Here is a 20,012-nt window from a genome sequence, read left to right as displayed (position 1 = left end):
GCTAAAATTATGAGATATTTGGGAATTTGAAGATATGACATCATGTTATTGCTGCAAGGGATATTCATCCATCCATCTCTATGCAAGGGATATGTGCCCCTGTAATTTCTTTAGAAGACTATTTTTATATGTGTATTTGTCACTCAACATTGCCCGCTGCTAGGTATACCCAAATACATGTGGTGTGTAATGCAGTTGTCACTGTGATGGGCAAATGGCAATCATGCACAATATGTGGATAATCACGGGTTTGAACATCTGTCTTACTAAGACAGCAACATACAGAACATTGCCTCATTTTCTCACACTACAGGAAAAGCCTTAGTAGTTCTCTTAGGAAAGCCACATGTCATCAAATTACATCATCAGTATCAAATGCAGCATTTTGCTGTGAAAAATGAGCAACGATTCTTGTACTAGGAATCCCCAGCTATACATGTACACAGCGTATAGCTGGCTGACAACATTGTTACCTACCTGCACATTCACAGACATTGTGACACAAATATGACTAAGGAGGAATAGCTGGATTCAAACATGCTACCTAAGATCACAGGGTACAGGACATTGCCTGAATCACATGAACCACACAAGATGTTTTTTACAGCTATGACAGCGCACATTTGAATGGATGCCATCATCATTATTTAATAGGGTGATGCTTCTGTTTAAAAGGAAACCAGGCAGTTGAAGAGCACAGTAACACTATACAACTATAAATACTATATGCATTAGAAGCTTTCTTTACACAGCATGACACACAAACACACACTCTTAGTAGTCAATCATAGGTGGATTCAAACTAGTGACCTATTTAGTTACATAGTCTAAAAAGCACAGTATTAACAGAGAGCACCACAGGATATGCCATACTATAACTGTGAGGTAGTTCATTTTTGAAAGCATGACATAATCATTGTGTTTCCAGAACCTGGTATTGCCTGGGGGATCCTAGAAATATATAGGGTAGGCCTCTGCTAGTGAAAATAATGGATGTTGTCACAGAGTCGATTGTATATGACAGTACATACAGTCATACTATTTAAGCAATGCAGAATTTGAACCCCCTACTTATCTAGTTACACAATCTAGAGAACACAGTATTAACCACAAGATCCCCAGGAAAATTCTGCCTTTTACAGTGAGAAAGTGCACTTAATGAAAAAAGACCTCATCAGTGTGTTGTAGAGAAAATATTTGTGGTAAAAGTGGAATAAGGGGATGACACAATCATCTCCCATTTTAAATTCTCCTCTTGAGCAGAAGTAGATTCAGCATGTCTGTTGAGAAATCTATATGTACCTGATATTTAAGCAACACACACACAAGGTCACCACTGTCAGATTTGAAAATGGGGTAAAGTGCAGAGGGAGCTGTGTGCAACGTTAACATTTTCTCCTGAGTGGAAGTGGACACAGTACATCTTTTGAAGCTTTCTTACTTGACATTGCAACCACATGCACACACACACGCGCGCGCGCACACACACACACACACACACACACACACACACACACACACACACACACACACACACACACAGGTTCACCACTGTCAAACATCCTACTGAAATACACCACTCTCAAACTGTCTACCTAAATAGTTACACAGTCTAGACAACACAGTACTAATTACAAACACTACAGGAAAACTCTGATGCTTAAAGGGTGAAAGTACTCTTTTGACAGGATGAACTCATGAGTGTGTTACAGAGAAGACATTTATGTAAAAAATGGGATAAAGTGCAGAGTGAGCTGTGTGCAAAGTTAAAGTTTTCTCCTGAGTAGAAGTGAACACAGCACATCTGTTGTTGAAGCTTTACTTACCTGACACTAGAACCACACACACATTCACCATTGTCAGATTTTAACCACCTACCTAACTAGTTACATAATCTGGAGAACAGAGTATGAATTGGAGGCACCACAGATGAAGTTGACTTTAAAGATGTAAAATGCACATTTGTAAGTATTACAGCTTCACTGTTTGGAACAGCAGCTACTTTGTATCACAGGTTGTAGGACAAATGTATGTGTCTGTACAGGTCAGTGTAACAGCATTGTGCTTGTCCCATGTAATTACAACCTCCTCTGTTAACATCCATATACACTGTTCTTCATGTACATTGTGCTATCGGGAACATACTGTGACAACCCTCCATTGGACCAGTAATCAAGGAGCCTCAGTCCTCACCACTGGCACCTGTGGGGGGACATTTACTGTGAGGATTACAGGCACACACACAGTAATAACTGATGCAGCTCTCTGCATCAAGTGCAAATTTCCTTAAGAGCAGACAGAGACTGCAGTCAGTCCGGGGCTGGTTTCTCACTCTTTCTCCAGATCCCAAATAAGACTCTCTACTGGCACATCTATGGAGTTGAGATCTCAGCTAAGTGACCAAGCCAAGACCTCCAGAAGCCTCTCTGTCCAACCAGTGCTTCGTGTCCCTGCCCAAGTAACCGGCACACACTCTTTGAGGCTTGATTTACACATGCACACACCTGGGAGAGGCTGGCACAGGTTTACTAGCCATTCCCCCTTCTGTCCAGACTATAAGGTAGTTTTCACTGCCACCAGTCACTCCTTATCAGCTACTTTAGGGCCCTTAACAAAGGGTGTCCACTTTTACTGTGTAATATTAATACTAATACAGGTAGTAGTCTGACCAATAGCAAGGCTATTAGGAGTGGCCCACACATTGTCATCAAATAAATATGCAATTACTCTCAAAACTTAAATACCTCTACACAGATCAGCTACAATGCAAGATTTAAATATATTTAATAATAAAAGAACAAAACAATACTAAATATATATTCACAGTGACATCAGAGTTCAAAACCTACAATGCAAGGTTTAAATATATTTAATAATAAATAATAGAAGAACACGATAATACTAAATATATATTCATAATGACGTCAGAGTTCAAAACCACAGGAAATATTTAAAATAACATTGCAGTACAGGCTCACACAAATAAAGAAAAACACAATCTAAACTAAGTTTCACTATATTCTTGACTGTATCTAAGAGAGCTACTATAACCTAATGACTTACTTAGAGCAAGGCAGATTATGTGGTGAATGGTTCTTGATGTTGTTGTCATGTCCAAGACAGAATGCAGAATGCTCTGTATCACTTCTCAAAATAATTTCTAAAATATTACTGCTGGGATAGCTTGCATAATGGCATAATTTCTGGTTATTTGATTTCTAGTTCCCAAGGAAAATCCCCATTGCTTGCAGTTGGTAGCATTTAGCATCTACCTGTAAAAATACATAGACAAGGGCATTTGCTTAGATCTTTGGCAGGTGCTGGAAGTCATAAAACAATTGCATTCCTTCATGCTTCCAAAGTAGCAATTAGTTCACCCCAAAACAATACAGAAAGCTTCCTAGTACAGACTTTGTGTCTCTAGCTGCATCAAAACCTGTCAGATAGCCTCTTTATGGCCTAGCCTATAAAGTGATTTAATTTTGAATATTTTCTAAGGTTTAATGCCTCCAGTTTCCTCTGTTAACATATACATTTAAACAGCTCCAATAGTGCGTGTACATTTCTGTTCTCTTCCAGTAAGGCATACTGTGGATACATTTTAGGCACAAGCACTTTACAAATACCTTTTCAACACAAACATCTGCACAGAGCAGTTTGATATACACATTGTGAAGGCTGCCAGCCCAGCCAGATATAATCTTGTAAATAATTCTGTGTGATTTGTAAATATTAATATAATCCACAGGCTAGTTTTACAAATGTAAAAGAAAACTATATGTTATGATTAAACTATATGTTGTACTGAGCTTCAAAAATGTAACCACAGTGCACTCTACTGGAAGAAAGCTGATAAGTTAAGCATTGTATGACTGTTTGATCTCAAACTTGGATACTTGATGTCTGGACTAGCAAATTCTTTCTATTGTTTTGAGACCAGAGTTAATTGCTAGATTTTACATATACAATGTCTTTTATTGATGTGGCTTTCTGCAGGTGCACATTACAAAAGGAAATGTAAATTTTGAGTTCCTGTTAGCCTGGGAAGCTAAATCAGAACTGTTAAGAATGATGTAATCTAAACTGAGTCAGCAATGATGTATTATCAATTTAAGACTTTCTCAGAGAGAGAGAGAGAGAGAGAGAGAGAGAGAGAGGGAGGGAGAGAGAATCAGAGCATTTTGCATTTGTCTTCAGAACTGACATCATCAGCATTCTAACTTTGCTCTGTATGTATGTAAGTTGTTTAGAACATTGTTTCTCTTAGAAATAGATAGCAAATAGTAAGATTAGACTAACTGTTTTCTATATTTATGTCAGACTATTCTACAGTATTTTAAGCATTTTCCTGTAAATTAACTAGCACTGTGTTGAATTGAGATTTATCTTGTGTTTTTATTATTTATTATTAAATATTTTTAAACCTTTCTACTCTTGCTGTTTTGTGTAGAGATAATTTAAGCAATAGAGTACATTGCATGCATATAGTGATATTGTCCAAGCCACTCCAATAAGCCTTGCTGTTTGTCATACTAATTGGATAATAATAATATTGCACAGTAAAATCAGACACCCTTTAGTAAGGGCCTTATTAGTAGCTGATATTAGTGGATGGTGACAGTGATTTCTACATTATAGCCTGGGCAGAAAGGGGCATAGCTGGATAACCTGTGCCAGACGTCCCCAGGAATGTCTGTGTGTTTGTATATAACTCATATTTTAAAGTGTGTCTGTGTGTGTGTGTGCGTGTGTGTGTGTATGTGTGTGTGTGTGCGTGTGTGTGTGTGTGTGTGTGTGTGTGTGTCAGCTATTTGGGCAGGGACATGAAGCACTGGTTGGACAGAGAGGGTGCTGGAGGTTTTAGCTTAACCACTAAGCTAAGATGTGTACCCTATAGCTGTGCTAGTCTAGAGTCTTATTGGGGATCTGGAGAGAAAGGGGGAAACCAGCCCCAGACTGACTGTGATCTCTGTGTGCTCTTAAGGGAAATTATACTTTACTGTGTGTGTACTTGTTATCCTTCCCAATGTGCATGCCCCTCACTGGTGCTAGTTGTGAGGATTGTGGCCCCTTGATTACTGGGCCAGTGCACGGGTGTCAAACACATGACATACAGTTCTAATACATTTGTAACACAAGCATCTTATATAAATTAGTTTGATATTCACAAATGAGATAGAATTATTTACCAAATTCCAGCTAACTGTAGTGGAAGTACCTCCTTTTGTCACACATATCTCTTGATTTCGTAGCACAAGAAATCTAGACAAAGCCTGACATACTGGGGGACAAAGGCCCATAAATAGGGACAGATTTTAAATTGCTGTTATAAACTTAAAACTTTGCTAGAATAATGGAATTTGCCTTGGCATGCATTTTTCAGAAGGATATGAAGTCTGAAACTCATACATATATCATTATTTAGGGACTTCAGTTCTCAGATTACCCTAGCAGTTTGCCAGAATATCACAGATTTTATGAGGAACAGACCAAAAATATTAACGCAAAACTCAAGACATTCTGCAAAAATCTGGTCAGTTGAGAGTTATGAGTAAGAGTGATATATTTCACAGTATGGGGTGTGAATGACAATCACAGTTGTAAAAGTGTGGATTATGATGCAAGCATTCATGACAGTTCATACTTGGATGATTGCGTGTAAATAGTAGCCATTTATTGTGTCACTGTCAGTTTTATTGAATCATGCTTGCACAATGTGCATTAACAATGCAAACAGACACTTCCTAAATATGACAGTGCACTTCTGAGTAACAGTGATGGATTATGTATGAAAAGGTTATACATCATTGTAACAAAGTTGCACGAGTAACTGTTGTTGTACAAACATACATTAACAGACTGAATTAATTGAGTCAACATCACTTTGCAATCCGTATACTTTGTTTTCAAAATTCCACTAACACAAACAGAAGTTGTAAAATCTACTTGTATAATTTTTTGTAAGTTTTTTTAACTCTGTCCATGAAGCGCACTGCTGGCAAATTTATTTGTGAGGCTGATTGCAAAGTATTAGCATATACATAATCATATCTTGAGGTGCTGAAGACAGAATTGGAATTGTCAGTAATGTATGGTGCTCTGTGCTGACCTTCATGCAATTATGTAGCATACACATACAACCATGTTTGAATCTGATGGAATATAGAACAGATATGTGTTACAGTCATGTTTTAGGTGTCAGAATGTATACATTTGTTATGACAGTTGCAATCCTTCAATCCTTATATGTATGCTGCAGGTATATTATGAAACACATGAGGGACCAAGCATGTTATTGCTGGTGTCAACATGGTTTATGGAAACAGTACTGAAACAAATAGGTTTATTTGATGACACAGAATTGGTGGAAAGAGATGGACATTAGGTGACAGGGACACACATACAGACATACTAAGAGATTAGTTTATAGTTCATTTCTGCAGATATTTGTGTTGTGTTACAAACAATGAGACAAGGCATCAGGCAACATCACAGTAACAACAATTTACATTACAGCCAGTAGCATAATAAATGATCCAGTGCAGAACAGAAATGTGTTATGTTACTTGTCATGATTTACACATTTGTCATGAAGCCAGAAATATTTGGGTGGCATGCTTTGTAATGATCTTTACAGTTGGAACATTCTATGTATGTGGTGTACATTCAACCCTTTTAGTCTGTTCAAGAGAAGATTAGCCTGATTGTACATAACACAGTGAGGATAAGCACAGTAGAGTGAAGGGCACAATAGTAATGTGGCCGAAGGCAAAAACTCACAAGAGTTTGCCATGAGTTTTGTACTTCCATTTCCCCTAAAATACAGGTGATACTCAGGGCCAGACATTGTGCAAATGTTGAGGGGACAGACTGATTATACAGAAGGGGGAAGATACATAGAGAGTGGAAGATGGAGACAGAGAGCAAGTACATTATGATAGAAGCAAGATACCGGTGGCCCAAGACTGTGTAGGCGACGGCCGCAAATGAAATAGCCCAATAAAAACAGTCAATAACAGTTTGACCTATTTCTGGATTAGAGCCCTTAAATGTATGCAAAAATCAGTCTACAGATCTGAGCATCATCTTAGCATGTCACAAAGGAACTCTTTCTTTGCACAGTATAAATCACACAACTGAAGTGACAGTAACAAGTTACTGAAGCAGATGGGGTTAAGAGAGAGAGAGAGAGAGACAGAGAGATACCCTGATTTTTAATAGTACATTCAAGATCATCTTGAGGGTGAGTTATTTTTAGGTGTTTCCTCATTATTAATCAATCATACTCTGTAAAATAAAATGCTTGCTATAGAGATAAAGAAACGGTAGGAGATGAAAAATAAGATTAAGCTATAAGCAAGATAAGGGTGGTTTACTAAGTCTCTATTGGGGATGGAATATTTTTGCAAATGCTTTCTTGCTGCACCTTTCAAATGCTATGTTAATGAAATGCTGTAACTGGAGAGAAATACATATATTTGGAGTTAAACATATGATAGGAATATAAAATGTTATGAAACAAAAATGTGATATACAGTTGTAATCAAAACCCTTGAACAAAAAGAGCAAAAGTAGATTACATATACTCAAGATGTGACACTATATCAATTCACATTACAGGTACAACAGAACCAAGTTCTTAAAGTTGTTATTTGTAAGTTGCACTTAGATGTGTGGATGACTGGGACATTGGCAATAGTTAAGCTAATCTTTCAGCACACAATATATAAAAAAAATATTTGTAACACTGCAGCTCTTTTCTTTTCTTTATTTTGTGAACATCATTCCCTTATCTTTGCTTTTCTAACAAGACTATGTGATTTGCATTGCTTTTGATATCTATTTCAATGACTAATGTACTTCCTTAGATTTGTAAAGAAATTTTACTCAGAGGCAAAATGTGTGGTTATAAACAATTCATATAAATGTTAGAAATGTTGCTTTCCTAAGTCAGTCAATGTACTCACAGACTTTCCTGTAAGTCTCTTCTCCCTGAAACACCCTCTGTAAGTGTACATCAAAAAGGACTGATTGTGAACTTCTTATTGTTTTTATAGTCAGACTAATCATTCTCACTTGCAAGCCCTTAGCAGGTAAAAATTTTCAATGCTTGCTCTTGCAGTGAACAAAATAGTGTAGGGCCTTAAACCATGTTTACCTGTCCTGCACATAGTGCAGATTGTGGAAGCCATGAATGTTAATGAGTTCACACCTCATTTGCATATTCACAGTGCTCAAAGGGCTGAGTCTGTACTATATAAAAGCAACTGGTACGTAAGGAACTTGTATCATAGCAGGGGAGACTATTTTGATCCAGAGAGCTCGATACTGATATTTGCTTTCAAAACATGTTTATGGTTTAACAACTGACTTGTTGCAAAGGTATATTGCTGTTGTTTACAAATTTCTTTATTTTAACCTTACTGGTAGATTGCAGTTCACAATACACCTATTGGTTTACTGTCTGAATATTTCTCTGAAGTTGTTGCCATAGCCATGTATATCAGTTATTTACTGACCATTAAAAATGTTTGCAAAGAATGTTACCTGACATTTATGGCAAGTTTTATCTGAGAAGCTCACCAGTTATTCAGAAGAGTGATGTATTACTTATTAGCAAGGCCAAGGAATTTTGCATTATTAGCCCACAGAATTGTGTTAAGCATGTGATATATCTGAATGCCCTCCACAGAAGTGGATATACTACACAAGTTATATATTTTTTTTTCTTGAAAAGTGTACATTGTTTTTGTTAATACTGATGTACTACAAAGTCACAAAACTGTTGTCTTCCTGAGATAATTTTAGCATTGCTTTTCAATTCCTTTCTTTTTTGCCAGTTGGGGGATGCTGAATTAACTTGTGTGTACTCATATGGAATCCTAGATTTTCAATTATGTTGTGTATCATGAATACATTCATAGAGATCTGTTTTGTTAATCATTTGTGGATTACTTCTTATCTTATTTTTTATTTATTTATTTTTCTTTTATGTTCCCTTTCATACTGGGCCATGATGCCCAAGTTATTTAGACCCTGTAAACTTCCACATAGTAATGCCAAGAATGAAGTGATGCTCCAAGCACAATGTTAACAGGGGTTATTTCTCTTAGAGAGAAGCAGAGCTGATAAGTTCTCCTATGACTGTATTTGGAAGCAGGTGGTCAATGATGTAAATGTGGTAGGAACTCATGGCCTTACATATCAGAAAGTAAGACATAGAGTCAGTGACATGATCACACAGATGAGATGGAGAGAGGTTGCAATTGCCCAAGAATGTTGGCTACAGGGGGTGATCCTGCTACTGAACCACCATTGACTGAAACAGAGCAGTTCCTGTACACTGTCAGAGATCCAGACAGCTCAGCACAGGGTTCACACAGAATCACTGATGTTGGGACTAACATGGAAGACTGCTCAGGTGTTTATCTACTGCAGAACTTCCATCTATGCTATATAATGAAATAATTGGCAATTGTAGAAATCTCTCTATTTATATATATGTCCCTCATTGACGGGGGATGACATATACTGACTGAGGGTTTCTTTGGGAGGATAAACTCTTGGCTAGGCTTGTAAGGGCCCCAGGGCCATTAGCCTAGTAACCTCCTATGATCCTATATATATATATATATATATATATATATATATATATATATATATATATATAAAACATAGAGCCAGCGAGAAAGGTGGGATAGAAGAGACACTTAGGGAGAGTGAGAGAGGGAGAGAGAGAGAGAGAGAGAGAGAGAGGGAGAGAGAGAGGGGGGTATCAAAATTAACTGGACAGTAAACATTTGTAAAAGGTGCTTTTTATTCTGCATCTGTCAATCAGATTGTTTTCTGTTTCTTGTGTCATTTCAGTTGTGATATAAGAAATGAACAAACACAGGAATCTGTGTAGTTCCAACATCACCACTACAAGAGTTGAGGAAAACATAAAAAAAAAACCACACAGAAACTAGTGGTCTTAAAACTTCATTGATGAGCTCAGTCACAATAATTTGCAAAAATCATGAAACCCAGGTAATGTTCCAAAGCAACAATCCTTTATTTGTCAAAGACAAGTGATCCTCAGTAACAAACAAGTCAGAAATATTTTAACAATATTAAACATATCAGCTTTTATATACTTAAAATCAGGTGTGATAATGCTTCTCCTATCCTTTTCCTTAACCAAAAAATGGAACTCTCTCCCACCTTCTCTAAGAATTTCTGAAAACTTTGAACATTTTAAAACCCAGCTCCATTCCTACCTCTCCCTTAACTGGAAATGTAATTGCACTCTGCCTACCTAACCTGCTAAAGACTCTTCTACATGTACTTTTGCATTTACCTCTACTCCATGCTGTTTTCCTGCACAACTCCCTCCCTTTGAATTTAACGTAATATATCACCAGTACCTTTGAATGTATATACTGTAAATATTGTACATACTTTTCTATCTCTCTTCTCCTTCTGTGACTGATTCTCATTACTGCCCACATATAAATGTTGATGCTGTCTAACAAAGATAATCAATGCTGCCACGTATGCACTCCTCTTTTTCTATTGTACAGCTGCTTCTCTCTAAATACTCCAATATCATGAATGTATTTAAAGCAAATAGTGTACTTTCCACCTTTATTTCTCCCCTACTCTACTGCAAATTGTATTTACTGCAATCCTTCAAATATTAGTTTTTATTTTTAAAACTATGTACACATATTATACTGTCTCTGTCCATCTAAAATGCTGTGCAAATGGTTCCCTAATCCACTATGTAAATGTGTGTAATGCATGTTCTTCTATTTTGTAATTGTACTTTGCTAAATCTCATGATATAATACTACTTTTTGTATTACTTTTATGTAATATGGAGCTTTTCTCCTCAGGCCTCCACTGAAAATGGGCTCCTTGAGCCCAGTGGACCTCCCCGGTTATCAAACTGGAAATAAATAAATAAATAAATGTATTGTTTAATTTTAAACCAGTCTATTAAAAGCTAACAGTATAAACAAGGACGTAAAAGTGCATTTTAGAACAAGTTCCCACCCCCACACACTACTACTGATAAGATAAAATTAAATCATATTTAAAAAAAACACTACCTATCTGCAACCCACAAGAAGATTCTACAATCAGGTATTAAGAAAAGCATAACATTTGAGCTGTAATGCTTATCTGTCATGCTTCATCTCCCTTTCTTTTATGTAGGTGCATCTGGTTCTCAATTTGCATGACCACCTGCACATGATAAATAAATCATTTTTATTCTTATTAATGTACACAGGGTAGATGCATGTGTACATGAAAGTCATTTTTTCATTGCATTAGTATCTACTGATATTTAATATACATTTAAAATAACATAAGTTTGGTAATTTTTTATTCTATTTCTCTTTTTCCTGTGTTGATTATGTTTTTATTATAGGCAATCCAGTGGTACTGTGGAACTCCTACCACCTGATGTCAAAGTATTGGTAGCCTCTGATGATGATGATGATGGTGATAAAGATGTGTAGTGTGGGTGTGCAGAGGGTCAGGCGGAAACTGAGCTGTTGCATCTAACATCTCCTACCCCTCCTCTAGCATCTCCTACCCCTATTTTGGACAAAGTCAGTATGACTACACATACTCCGTGAGACCTCAGACTTAAGACAGGTTGAGGATGGGAGCTGATCAGGGTAGTATGGTTACTTCAGTTGCAGAACTGGTTGATTCTCCCTGTAGCCACAGTGAGGGCATTGTGCCACACAAGCAGGCTAGTAGAGGTGCCTGGATGAGGCCTGCTGTTCATCCACCTCCTAACATTGTTGTGACAGTAATTGCCATACAATGTATGTGTAGGGCCATCATGGAGACACAGGCACGTTCTACCAGGGCCTTGGAAGAGACAGTATGAGTACTAAACATTGTGCCTTCTGATGTGTGAGACTATCTGAACTATGTGGGTGACTCCTTGGACAGGAGGAATGACACACTGGATTAGGCAGTTTCTGTAATGGAACTTCTGTTGGTTGCATTCATGTGGTGGAAGTGCCACGACATCATCTGGTGTTAACATATATAGATTTCTAAGATCCTGTTCTTGTAGTGGCACTAGTTCCACTTCTCCATCAGTGATTACAATGACCACATCCAGATTTGGTAGGTCATGTGGTTGTGGTCCTGGACATAGTTGTGTTGAGAGCTCATTCAGCAGACATCACTCATGGTCATGTGGCATCCCAACCTCTAGCCAGGGCCATGGAACTAGTAGTGCAACTCCTGGCAGAGGTAGTTCTCATTGTCTGGGGTGATAATGCTGAACTAACTACTCTACTATGTATGGATCACTCCTGTCTGTGATGCCAAGATGAAGTGCTAGCCCAGTGCTTGATTGTGTTCATGCAGACACACACACACACACACACACACACACACACACACACACACACACACACACACACACACACACACACACACACACACATTCAACATGTATTACGGAGTCTTGAAGTACAGCACATGTAGTACAGAGACTGGGAGGACATCACATGTATCACAGAGTCATGGAGTACAACACATGTAGCACAGCGACATGGGAGGACGTCACATATATTACAGAGTCTTGGAGTACAGCACATGTAGCACAGAGACTGGGAGGACATCACACGTATCACAGATTCATGGAGTACAGCACTTGTTACATAGTGTCTTAGAGGATTTCAAAGGTATCACAGAATCATGGAGTAGTACACATGTGCCACAGAGGCTGGGAGGACATCACATGTATCACAGAGTCATGGAGTACAGCACACATAGCACAGAGACTAGGAGGATATCACATGTATCACAGAGTCTTGGAGTACAGCACACGTGCCACAGAGGCTGGGAGGACATCACATGCATCAGAGTGGCTTACAGTTGAGTTCATTCACCACAGAGACCAAGAACACAGCATATGTAACAGAAATGCTGTGAACATGCATCATGTATCACAGTAGCTTGGAGTTCAGCATTTGTCATGGAGACTGGCAGCATATGTAATCCATAGACTGAGACTGCAGTGCACAATGTGCAAAGGCTTGCATCACAGCATACATAACACACATGCTAGGAGCCCAGTACGTGTGGCATGGAATCTTGGAGCACAGCCTTTGTAACACACATACCAGAGATGCTGGGAGAACAGCTTATGTAACACAGCATACATAGTGTAGAGGACTGGACTATACAGTGCATAGCACTGAATGTGTAGACTAGATATTTTTACTGTAGCACATAGGTTATATATACTAATAATGTATTTGATGCAGTGGTCAAGGGAACAACTTACAGCAAAGTGTACCTAATGTAGAATCTTTTACTGCCAAATTTTATGCACATTTAAGTAGTTGCATAGACACATCTATAACTCCAAATTCAAATATAAACCCCTATGGTGGATCCCTAATATAAACAGGCTCAGCCTTTTGTAGCAAGCAGCTTCTACAGTTTGTGTCACACAGAGTACTAAAGCACTTCAGTTCTGATTGCAAATGCAATACCGATATTCACTGAAAACTGATCATTTGCCCAAAACTTTACATCCCGGATGACTGTCCCTTTGCTCCACCCCAGCTACATCTCTACTTCTCAGCTCCTCCCTAAGATCTCCTAGACTTAATTACTTTGCAGTGAGAGGAGAGAATTGAAAACAGTTATTTGCTAACTTGCCCTAAACAATTTAGCTACCAGAAAAAAATAAATAAATATAAAGTTAAACAGATTTATTAACTTTTTAAGTGAAGTAGAATGTCATTTACAAATCCCCCCCCCCAATTTTGGACCTTTCCCCCCATTATTCTTGCCCTTGCTCCGAATTTCTGACCAAAGAATTTGAGCAGTGAAGTAATTAAACAGAAAGATGCAATTCAAAGTGAGATGCGATAAACAAGAATGACTAGGGATGAAAACAGGATAAACACAGGAGGAGATATCGCAAGAGAGTGTGTACAGTATCTGAGAGCGTAAGTTATGAAGGTACTGAATGTTGTAAGAACCGTATACTAACTGACATATCAATCATCTGATGGTTAGGTGAGGACATTGTTTTTCACAGAGGAGAGTGTGGACTTTCTACAGGAATTTATGAGATCAAACATTCATGAATGTAAGTCAGAGAGAGCATAGAAGATTATGATAGGGTGTCCAATAATAACCACATTAGCTCAAGAGATGAATTTTGACTTCCATGTTGAGATCACATAATTACTTAGCAATGACTGGGAGAGATCCAAGCATATTTCTTGCGGTAGATGTAGTTTCAGCTATTCTGATGTACTACAGCGAGTCACTTTATGAGAAGTTGTACTAGATTTGCTATGTTAGAGTTTATTTAAATGTTTTTAGTATTTATGGTACTTTAAGGGTATATTTGGTTTACTTTTGTTTCCTTGGTATGTTAGGTCTTTTCCTTACTTGAACCATAGCTTCAGTTTATATTTGTTAAAACCGCATACGTGGTATAAGATCATTTGTCCCATGTAATGTTTTTTACAAGTTCCTTGCGGTTGTGGGACTGCGTGTGTGTGTGTCTGGGGGTCTTCCCCTCTGCTAAACCACTTTTGTTTGTAGTAGTTTAATTTTGTTTGTGGTAGTTTAATTTTAAAGGTTACCTTGATTTATTTGCCTTATTTTTCATGGACATGAGGTTTCTACTGTCAATTTTTTACATGAATCCTTGTGACTATATTCTAGAATTACACAGATTAACATGAAATATTATAACGAAGATGTGTGTGTGTGTGTGTGTGTGTGTGTGTGTGTGTGTGTGTGTGTGTGTGTGTGTGTGTGTGTGTGTGTGTGTGTGTGTGTATGTGATATAAGATGGCATATATGAAAAGATTACATTGAAAGAAATACTACATAAGGCACCAAATACTGCAGTGTCCCTGGAAGCAGATGTAACAACTGCTGTTAAGAAAAAGATTTGGTTAACCATTAATAGGGCAGTGAATAAACACTCACAGAAGCATGTTTTTGTTTTGACAATAAAGGTCAGAATGCCAATTACTGCTGTTTCAAATGAAAAGCCTCTAGAGCATGCCATGCAAAATAGTATGCTGAGTAAGTGTGTAAAGAGATGGGTAGTAAAAAGAGTAATTATGGTAAACATAAAAAGGGGAGAAGTACATGGAAAGTATTACATGTGCAAGAAACATCAGTGAAGGAGAATTTGAGGAAACGGAAAGTAATGCAGCTGTGTTTACAAGTATAGTAAATAATTAAAAATGACCAAAAATCATATGGATTACCTATAAAAAGTGGAAGGGTTAAAACTGAAAAATGTAGCTACATAGAGGAGCAGCATTATTTATTATTTCTGTCATTGCCTATAACAAAATATTTTTAGATATACCCTGAAAGAGCTAAAAGTAGTAATAAAAGCATATAACAGAGATAATGTACTCCCTGAAGTTAAGATCATGGTGCCACTGACATATAATAATAAACTATATTAAGTTGGCTCTTCTTAAGGGCAGAATTCTCAATAACAAATTGGCTGATCTTGAGGTGCTCCTGCATCTAGAACATGTCCATGTATGTATAGTTACAGAGACTTGCTTTAAATGTAAAGAAAGCACTCACTCCATAACTGCGGTTTGCGCTACTGTGCCTTCAGGCATAGTAGCAGCTAAGTCATATTTCTATATTTGTGAAGGATGACATCTAATCTAGATAGATACCCAGACACCCAGAAACTTAGCTCCCAAAACTTCAGTTCACCATGGACAAGACAAAATACCAGCACAAAGCACATTACAGAATCACCTTCTTATGCCACATAATCATGTTAGCTTCCTGGGAGTTTTGAAAGGAATTCTTATAAGCAATAACTCCATAATCCAAGGTGGCATCAAGTACTCAGCCACAGACTTGATCACTTATGTTCTAATTTAGGGTGTGCCCAGAGATTTTTGGATTTGATAATAGGAATTCCCTGTACCTGTCATTGAGCAAACCCAGTACAGGCCAACATATTCTGGCGATTGTCCTAGTATTGTCTCTACCTCCTCCACTCTCCTAGTCTTTCCTTCTCATATTGTCAGACATAAACTAGTGACGTTTGCTATCAAGATGACCATACCTCCTGTTACCAACATCTCCACGTTTAAGGAATTTAAACGGGTAAACCTTATACAATTATGTGATGGATCTGTAAATTTATCCATGACATTACCACCACTGACCTGAACCCAACAGACAAATTCACTAAGGAATTTTATGCCCACTTAGACAAATATATATATCTTGCAGTCCCATCTAGAGCCAGATGTTGTTGTTGTTGTTGTTTGTCTTTTGGCTTTTCCCAGTTAGGGGTCGCCACAGCGGAACTCCGGTCCGCTAATGATTGGCATTTGTTTTTTATGGTGTCGAGTTGCCAGCCCGATGCCCAACCCTCAACGAAAGCACGCCCATTCAACGCATGTCTTTCGAATGCCCACTCAACCGTGAGGAGGACATGCAGACCCCACACAGAAGGCACTCCCAACCCGAGCCGAGAATCGAACGGGAGAACCTCTTTCTGTGAGGCAACAGTGCTACCGCTGCACCCACCTAGAGCCAAATACAGTAGGAAATTTAAAAATAAACTTCTCTGTTGCTCAACTGACATTAACATACTTTATAGCAAGAGGGGAAAAACCCTTACACAGTGCAGTAAGGCTAGAACTCCTCAGAATGAGGATAGTATAAAAAAGCTTCCATTCATTTCCTTGCTGGTAATTTTTTCACCAGTAGATACCCTCTATCATTATTAAAGAACATGTTAAGGTGTTATTTAAAATCAGAAAGATTTATCCCACGGCTAACTGGTCTCTCCCTTTTTGAGAAAGGTGGTAAAGCCTGAGGGTGGGCATTGGAGAGGCATAAATGGTCTGTGGACTAAAACAGCATTGAAACTCCTTTTAAACCTATGAAACAGCAAAGAATATGAAAAACAAGTTTTTGCCTTAGGAATGAGAAAAATTAAATGGCTGAGCAAGAAGAAATGACATAACTCAAAGTTCCACAAAGCTAATCCAGTAGCATATTTAGTCAGACTTTAAGTGGAACTGTAGTTATAGAAACTGGAATATGCTGGAATGCTGTCTAATATAGTATGTGGTTCCTGTACTAAAGACAGGCAAATCAGGAAATATCTATCTATTCTATCTATCTATCTATCTATCTATCTATCTATCTATCTATCTATCTATCTATCTATCTATCTGTCTATCTATCTATCTGTCTATCTACCTATCTACCTATCTATCTCTGTACGGGATTACCTAAATTAGTCTAATCAACAAAACATTGATGCTCAAAATGTCAGCTGCATAAGGTCCACAATACAATCTCACTGCCCTTAATGTGCCAAGAAACAACCTTAACCCATGCAACATTTCAAAACAAAAAAAAACAACAACAATTTTTTTTCCGGGTGGCAGTCCTGGGGTAAATTTCCTATTTCACATCCATAGATCCAAGTTGCACTTGAATATGGGCAGGGGTGAACTTTGTTTTATGTGGATGGGGAGTCTGTTCCAGGGTAGCAGTATCCTCTGCGAGATATACTTGTCCCTCCAAATCATTCTGTTGATGTTGCAGAAGAGGTTTAAATCCCTAGGATGAGTACTTCTGATGACATTTGACATGTTGTTGTGCAACAAATCCATCAGTACTGGCTTGGAGGATGCCTTCTATGCCAGACACATGTCATCTGTTAGCAGTCAGTAGGATACTGGGTATTGTGACAGGGCTTTGAGTCATTTTTTAAATTAATTTGAATCAATTGCTACACAGAATTCCTGATGTGTTTATATTATTTTTTAAAATAATGAAGTTAGGGTAGTTTATGATATAATGCTGTTAACTTATATTTATTTTTTTAAATAATGAGTTTAGGTTAGCTGCTGCTCCTTGCTGTTCAGGGATTAGTATGCTCGCCCCTTACCCTATACTTTGTAAAAGAGTGTTGTTCACCTTCCCTTCTGGGATTGGCCACCTTTGGAATTTACCTTTACTGCAAGAGTGCGTCCCAAGTTTTGGCTTTACACTCAAGTTCTGCTCCATGTATGTGATCCACACTAAGTTGCAATTTTTGAGTTTAATTTAACTGTTGTAATTAAGAGTGGTAGGGTAGTGATGTGCACACTAATTGGGTCACAAAAAGTAGGTTCCCCCCTCCCATTTTCTGCTATTGGCATTTATCTCTTTTTTGTTTCATATATCTTACATTTAACCTGCTGTTCTGATAATCAAGACAACCAGTTTAAAACAGTAACACAAGGATTATAGTACATGTCAAAATTTTTAACTTAGTATCTTATTTATTTTCAAGCAAAACTGATGCAGGTTTCTTATCTAATCTTGTAACACTGGCACTGACTTGAGGAATTCTACTTCAACTGATAGTTTTGTTGCTGCTGCTTGGTCTGCCTCTTGTGGTTTAGCCCACTTCATTCACCCTCTCTACACTCAAACTCACTCCGCTCTCCAGCTCCCCTACCCTACCCTACCCCCAATTCCCACCAACCCCCACTGACTCTAAAGTTATACTATAACCAGACATTTCCCTTCCCCTTCTAGTCTTTCTCTTCTTGTTAACCCCTTCCAATCAAATTTCTGTCTTCCACCTTACTACACCCCCAAACTACACATGCACACATATTGAACTACAGCTCCACATTCCTTTCCCCACCTTGCACCTCCCACAGCATTATATCCCATCACTCCAAAGTACAAACACTGTCTTTCTGTTTCCTAGTTATCCTGCTACCACATTTTCTCATTTTCGCAAACTCTTCCTCACCTCAAGTCACACTACTGAAGTACCATTTTCACACCAGCCTCTTCTTCCTAACTCACCTCTACCTTCACAAAGTAGCTTACCTACTCTTCTCTACCTATACCTCTCTCAAACTTCCTGTTTTCATACTTTCTTACCCACCCCATAGCATGCTGTTCATCTTTATCTCCACTACTCTTCCTCTTCTACTTTCACACCTGTCCTCTTATCATAATAAATTATCTCCCAGAATTGTACCTCCTACCCTTACTCACCTGCTATAAACTTATAAACTCTCCACACCTTTGTAAAAAATCTGTCACTATTTAACCACACTTACCCACTCATACTCAGGATCAAACTGCTCCTCCACCCAGCTCTCCCCCTAAAAAACAAACCTAAATACCTAAACTACTGTTCCAATATTCTTACACTCACACAGATCACCAAAAGTTTATTCCTATCAGGAGATATTCAACTAAACCCGGGCCCCCTCTCTGGTCCCTCTCCTAACACTCTCTGCTCCACCCTCCTCATGCCCCACTTCCCCCTCCAACTGCTTGACGTTATACTCCCTGCATATACACAATGTCCTCAATAAAGTCAGTAAATTCCACTCATGTATAGCCCATTACTCTCCTGACATAATAACTCTCACTGAGACTTGGCTTAAACCCCACAACACTGACAATGAAACCCTTCTCTTTGGATCCAACATCTTCCGACTTGACAGATTCCACAAAAAAGGTGGAGGAGTAGCTATAATATATTCTGACAGACTTAACTTGTCCCCTCTGGCTATTTCACTCCCCGAGTTTCGCCCTGCAGAACTACAGTAACTGCAAATTTAATAATCACAAAAAAAATTTACAACTGCTGCTATTTATATCCCCCCTAGCAATAATATCCCCATAGTTGAATGTGTTATCTACTGGTTCACTCACTTCATATCTTAAGAAACTATAATCGGTAATGTCAATATCAGTTGGCAAACCCTAACCACGGATTCCCCTAACTTAGTATAAATTTCATGGCTTCACACAACTTATCACAGCCCCTACCCACTTTAGTAAGCCAACCATCCCTAACTCTATATTGGACTGGATCCTTGTCTCCAATCCAAACCTATACCACAACCCCAAAACACTGCCTGATTCTTTAAGTGACCACTCTCCCACATGCTTTAAAAGATATTTTCTACAACACTTTAAACCTCACAAATAGAAAGACTGTT

The sequence above is a fragment of the Protopterus annectens genome, chromosome 17.part0 (assembly GCF_019279795.1).
Source record: "Protopterus annectens isolate FY-2018-M chromosome 17.part0, PAN1.0, whole genome shotgun sequence".
NCBI lineage: Eukaryota > Metazoa > Chordata > Ceratodontiformes > Protopteridae > Protopterus > Protopterus annectens.
The sequence above is the reverse complement of the archived record's forward strand: the minus strand, read 5'-3'. Positions refer to the sequence as shown.